Below are 6,811 nucleotides of genomic sequence, written 5' to 3' on the forward strand. Positions count from 1 at the left end.
GAATAATCAAAAAAAAAAAAAAAAAAAAAAAAAAAAGATAAGATTGTGCATTTTCTGTTGCTGTGAGGTTTTCAGATGCTTAGATTTTTTTTTTTTTTTTTAACTTTTTGTGGTTCTGAACCTGGGGACTTTGCACTGAGTGACATCCCTTGTCCTTTTTATTTATTTTTTTAAAATTTAGAGATGGAAGTCTTGCTAAATCGCCCAGGTTGGGCTCTAACTTGCCATCCTCTTGCCATAGCTTCCCACAGTGCTGGGATTACAGGGATGTACTACCATACCTGGCTCCAATTTATAGTATCTTAAAAACACAAAGGTTCTTTGGATTTTACATAAACTTTCTATTTTAGGGATATTTCAGTAAGCAATTAAATGACTTATTCAAGATCAGACAATAAGTGGTATAGACAGAACAGAAATTTATTTCTCTAAGTTTCTTTACTTAAGGTATTTTCCATTCCATGTGCTAAATCTGTACAAGTGATAATGTGCTCAAACCAGGTAAATTTTAAGTTATTTGACAGACATATGGAGGAAGTTTTTGTTTGTTTCTTTGCTTGTTTGTTTTTTTAACAATCCTGGAGAGATCATCTAACTTTTGGGCCATCAGTTTTTCTGTCAGATTATCAAGGGCTCTTAAAAGTTCCTTTTAGGTTTAAAGTGACCTTTTCCTTGTCTTTGTGAAAAATTGTTTTGCAGCCAAGCCTGTTGACGCATATTTGTAATCCAGCACTCAGGAGGCCAAGACAGGAGGATCACTATGAGTTGGAGGCCAGCCTGAACTACATAACGAGACCCTATCTCACAAAACAAAACAAAACAAAAAACCCTGAGAGAATTAAAAAAATAGAAATAAAAACATTTTTAAAAGTCAACTTTGAGCCCAGCGTGGTGGTGTATGCCTGTAATCCTAGCACTTGGGAGACTGAGGCAGGAGGATCTCTGACTTCAAGGCCAGCCTAGGCTACGTAGTGGGAACCTGTCTCAAAGAAAAAAAATTAGCTTTATAGGGAATCATATTTCTTCATTCTTTATCAAAGAAGACTGAAGCAGGAAAATTCTCACCTTGCCTTGTAGTATATGCAGTATTTTAGTAATTGGTCAACATTAGTATAAAGAGAAGCTTTGTTAAGGCATTTGAGAAGACAAGTGTTAATTGAGTTTAAGATAATTTATCTGATTTAGAGGTGACCATTCCTTCTAGGTGTGTAAGTGACTAACAGTGAATAGAGACCTGTGTCAGCTGTGTGGACCCAGTGATTTAGTGTCCTGGGCGTTTTGGGGTCTATGGCATATTTAGTATAGGAAATTTTGATCCTACTTAGGGAGTCTTATTTTGCTTATATTTGAATAACTGAATGGCTCAGAGAGTCTTCTTGAGATCTTCTGTTTTACCATACCCCATCCCTCTTTCAGAGTAGGGAGTGAACTTGGGCTCGCTCATTTTACACATTTGTTGTACCACTGACCTATATCATACCCAACCCTTTTTATTTTTTACTTTGAGTTCAGGCTAGCCTGGAATTCGTTACATAGCCCAGTCTTGTCTCAAACCCAGTTAAGATACTCCTGCCTCAGCCTCTTGAGCGTTAATATTATAGGTGTATGCCATCACACCCAGCTTTCAAAACTTTGTAAGATTCTTTTCCCCCATTTTTAAATTGGTGTATGTTTGTAGTAATATAATTCATACATTCATCATGGGGAGTTAGTGCATATATATATATTAATTCTTTTTTACTTCTCTTTCCCCTCCCCTCACAAAATTCTAATATAGGGTACTATAATTTTCCAGGACTGTGATTTTCAACCTTTTGGGGTATGGAGAGCTGTACAGGGATTACATCCATCTGTCTCTCCTATGTCTGCCTGCCTGCCTGCCTGCCTGCCTACCTACCTACCCACCTACCCTACCTGTCTACCTGCCTACCTACCTACCTGGCAGTACTAAGGACCAAACCCAGGTTCTTCACATTGAGCTATATCTCCAGCCCTTTTTATTTTTTATTTTTTTGGTACCGGGGATCAAACTTGGGTCCTTGTGCTTGCGAGGCAATTGGCAGAACCACTGAGCTAAATCCCCAGCCCCTACCCCTTTTTATTTTTTGAAAAGGGTCTCACTAAGTCACTGAGTTGCTCAGTCTAGGCTTGCTCAAATTTGAGATCTTCCTGCCTCAGCCTCCCAGGGTACTAGGATTATTGACATGGGCCACCATGCCTGGATAAGGTATTACATTTATAATATACACCCATTTGTTAATATTTCTTACTGCTATAGAGTATTTCTCTGTGGGCCATATGATAATTACTACTCTAGAGGATTTATGCATTTCCTGAAGTTATATGTAAAATTTTTAAGGGCGAGAGCTAATATCTATTATTTGAGTATTAAAATATGGCCAAACCTATAAATGTAAAAGTTCAGCCAGACATAGTGGCTCATACCTATAACCCCAGGATTTTTTTTCTTTTTGGTGCCAGGGATCAAACTCAGGACCTTGCACTTACAATGCAGGCTGCATCACCACTGAACTAAATCCCCGACCCTAGGGTACAGTTTTTAATTCAGTTGGTCTTTGCAAAAGAAGCAATCTATGTGAAGTAATCTCAGTGTAAATTTCCTATTTTCTTTGATAAGAATTTTTTTTTGTACTCGGGATCCAACTTGGGTCCTTGCACTTGCGAGGCAGGCACCGGAATATAAGAATTTGTTATGAGGCAGGGGTTTGCTATAAAGCTCAGGCTGGCCTTGAACTTATTATGTAGGCTGGAAGTGATCCTCTTGCCTCAGCCTCCCAAGTGCTGGGATTATAGGTGTGCACCACCATGCCTAACAAGACAGTAGATTTTTTTTTTTGTTTGAGACAGGGTCTTGCTGTATAGTTTAGGCTAACTGTGAACTCACTGTGTTCACAATTACAGGCATACCACATCACATGTGGTGATGGCTAAGTGTCTTTTGATCTATGGATTTGCCCACTATCCTTTAAATTATTACTTATATAATTTACATCCCATAAAACTTGGCCATTTAAAGTGTACAACTGGGGCTGGGGATTTAGCTCAGTGGTGCCATACCTGCCTGACAAGCTCAAGGTCTTGAATTGGATCCCTGGTATCCAAACGAACAAACAAACCAACCAACCACCAGAGATGTAGCTCAGCAGCTCAAGGCCCTGAGTTCAATTTCCGGTACCAAAATAAATAAAGTGTACAACTGAAGCCAGGTGTGATGGTGCACAACTGTAATCCTAGCACATGGAAGGCAGATGCAGGAGGATTGCTATGAGCTTGAAGCTAGCTTGGGCTGTATAGTGAGTTCAAGGCCAGTGAATGTGTACTGTGACCCTGTCTCAAAAAAAAAGTGTACATGGGCCAGGGATTTAGCTCAGTGGTTTCATTGTCCACCTTGCAAGCGCAAGGTCCTGAGTTCAATCCCTGGTACAAAAAAAAAAGTAGGACTAAGTGATGTTAGTATATTCATAGACTTATGCAACATTACCATTTTAATTTGTATTGGTAAGTTTGTGGTACATAATGATTATATTCCTCATGGGGAGTTAGTACATGTATATAACACCTCTTAATTCTTTTTCCATCCCCTTCCTCTACCCTCCCTGAAATCTCTTGGTTTCCTTCTTTTTTGCAAAAGATCTATTTCCCTATTCCTATCATCTGTCTTTTACTTTGTTCTTTATTTATATTTTGGATTTTTTTTTTTTTTTTTTTTTTTTTTTTTTTTTTTTTTTGTACCAGGGATTGAACTTGGGTCCTTGTGCTTGCCATGCAGGTGGCAGCACCACTGAGCTAAATCCCCAGCCCTGGATTTCTTATTAAAAGAAACCATGTGATTTCATTTTCTTTTTTTTTTTCTTCTGGTACTAGGGGTTAAACTCAAGGCCTTGCATTTGTGAGGCAGGTGCAGTGCCACTGAGCTAAATCCCAGACCCTAGAAACCATGTGATTTTTAAGTTTTATGTGTCTGGTTTATTTCCTTTAATATTATGGACTCAAGGAGCTCCCATTTTCCTGCAAAATGACTTAGGTTTATCCATCTTTGTGGCAGAGTAATACTCCATTGTGTATAAGTGACTGTTTATCCATTCATCTTTTGATACATATAGGCCACTTCCAAGATTTCGCTGTTATAAATTGTGCTGCTGTAAACATGGATATACATGCACCACTGTAATAGGATGTCTTTAACTCTTTTAGGGAGATGGCTGGAAGGGGAATAACTGGATCAAATGGAATTTCTTTTTAGTTTTTTGAGAAATCTCCATACTGACTTCTGTAGTAGTTCTATTAGTTCACATTCCCACCAGCAATGTAAAAGAGTTCCTTTTCCCCTTATAGCCCATACAGCATTTATAACCATTTGATATCTTGATGATAGCCATAGCCATCCCCCACCACCAACGTTGTAATGAGACTCAGAACCTTGTGCTTGCCAGGCAGGTGTGGCACCACTGAGCTGCATCTTTGGCCCTATGGTAGCCATTCTTTCTGGAGTAAAGTGGAATCTCAGTATCTTTGTTTCTGTGCCTTTTTCTTTTCCTTTCCTTTCCTTTCCTTTTTTTTTCTTTTCTTTTCTTTTCAGATAGTGTCACTATGTGCTTCAGTCTGGCCTTGACCTGTGTAATCTAGGCTGGCCTTGAACTCTTGGCGATCCTCCTGCCTCAGCCTCTCTGGTGGTGGGATTACAGGCATGTGCCACCGTGCCTGGCTTCAGTGTTGTTTTAATTTGCATTTCTCTAATAGCCAGAGATGTTAAACATTTTTTCATGTATTTATTGGCCATTTATACTTCTTCTGAGAAGTGTCTGTTCATTTCAGTTGCCCATTTTTTGATTGGGTCTTTGCTGTCATTTTCTAAGCTTAGAAAATTTGTATCCCCCCCCAAAATCCATACCTATTACCAGTCATTTCCTGTTTCCCCTGTCCAAGTTCTTGGCAGCCACTACTGTAATCTTTTTCTTTCTTTTTGGATTTTTGTCTAGTGTCCCCCTCTCCTCCCAGTGCTGGGGATCAAACCCTGGACCTAGCAAGTACTGTGTAAGCACTCTACCATTGAGCTACATCTCCAGCCTTTTGATTCTGGTTTCTTAGCATAATGGGCTTTGTTTTGGTTTGGGAGGATTGTTTTTTTTGTTTTGTTTTGTTTTGTTTGAGCTAGGGTCTTGCCATGTCAGTCTGGCTGGCCTTGAATTCACTATGTAGCACAGGCTGTCCTCAAATTCAGTGATCTTCGGCCTCAGCCTCCTTAGTTCTGGGATTACAGGCATGTACCACCACACTCAGCTCATGCTCATGTTTTTGTGTGGCACAACTCTATTTTGAGGAATAATTCTGGAGCAGAAGTCTACCTTATATTTGGACATATATGGCATATGAACTCTAGTGAACCAGCATAGAGATTTACCTGCTTGTTGTTGAGAGCTGAAGAAGCTACCACATTTTAATGTTTTTTTGTTTGTCAGACATGTAGTTAGTAGAGACATGAACCTCCTATGATAAAAGCTAATGTGAAAATAAATTTTTTTGTTTTGTTATATTTTTTCTTTTTAGAGAGACAGGGTCTTGCTATATAGTTTACACCAGCCTTGAACTTGCTATATGGCCTAGGTAGGCCTCAGACTTGTAGTTCTCCTTCCTTAGTCCTAGAATTGCAGAGATATACCACTGTGCCTGGCTTTAACAGATTCCTTAAGTACATTTAGTTTTCATCTTCTAAACAAAATTCAAGTCTGAGAATAATTTTAGGTCAACTTTTGAGGAATTAAAGTATTATCATTATTTGTATATCAAAAATTATAGGGGATTTTGACCTTATTTGAAGAAATCTTTATTTCACACTCTTAAACTCCAAGACATGAATTCAAGGATTTCTTTTAAGAAGTATGGATCATAACTTTTGCATTTTTTATTCTTTTTCTAGAATCCTTTCATGTCCCCAGTATATCTTCTTGCCTTTTATCTGAGTGATGGTTAAAAACTTCCAAGTAGTTAGTAATGGTGAAAGATACATTTTTTTAAGTTTGAAACTATGTATTTATTTAAAATTGTAAGTGTGGAGGGGCCAGGGGATTTAGCTAGGTGGTGCTGGATTTTTGAGACAGGGTGTTGCTGTGCAGTTCAGGCTGGCTTTGAACTCAGTTATGTAGTCCAGACTGGCCTCAAACTCATGGTGAGCCTCCTGCCTCAGCCTCTTGAGTGCTAGCATTACAAGTGTATGCCACCAGGCCCAGCTAAGTCTACTTTTTTCTAAACTTGGATTGTTCCTGTGTTCATTTGAAGTAAATCAATCAGTAAGAGTGAAAATCTGGTTAATAAGGAGAAAGTATGCAAGGTATAGATCAAACACTTTCCAGTGTGAACTGTTTTTATTAGTACTCCTTGCACCTTGGAAATAAACATGATAGTCATCATCTTCCATATGTCCCAATTGCCTATTATAGCTTTCTTTTTATTTTTTATTTTTTGGTACTGGAGATCCAACTTGGGACCTTGTGCTTGCAAGGCAGGTGATAGAACCACTCAGCTAAATCCCCAGCCCCCAGTTGCCTATTCTTGATGGATAAAGACATTATATTCCCCTATAATTCATATAAAACTGTATTAACATTTATGAGTATTTATTCATATTGACAGTTTTTTCCCTCAGATTTCTCACCTATAGTGGAAGGTTTCTGGAAGTTGAGAAGCCTGATCAGTAGGATTTTGATATTTCAGATTATATTCTAAAGCTTCTGAAATATATAGTCTTTTTTTTTTTTTTTTTTTTTTTTTTTTTTTTTTTTTTTTTTTCCCT

The 6,811-nt window shown here is 38.3% G+C and overlaps 1 protein-coding gene across 2 annotated transcripts in view; it reads left to right on the top strand.

Moving 5' to 3' along the window:
• Arcn1 (archain 1) overlaps window positions 1-6,811 on the top strand; it is a 30,622-nt gene that overhangs the window by 5,840 nt on the left and 17,971 nt on the right. The gene's annotated exons all lie outside the window — the stretch shown is intronic.

Source organism: Fukomys damarensis, unplaced genomic scaffold, assembly GCF_012274545.1.
Source record: "Fukomys damarensis isolate Sample0158 unplaced genomic scaffold, DMR_v1.0_HiC HiC_scaffold_16, whole genome shotgun sequence".
In the NCBI taxonomy this organism is placed as follows: Eukaryota; Metazoa; Chordata; class Mammalia; order Rodentia; family Bathyergidae; genus Fukomys; species Fukomys damarensis.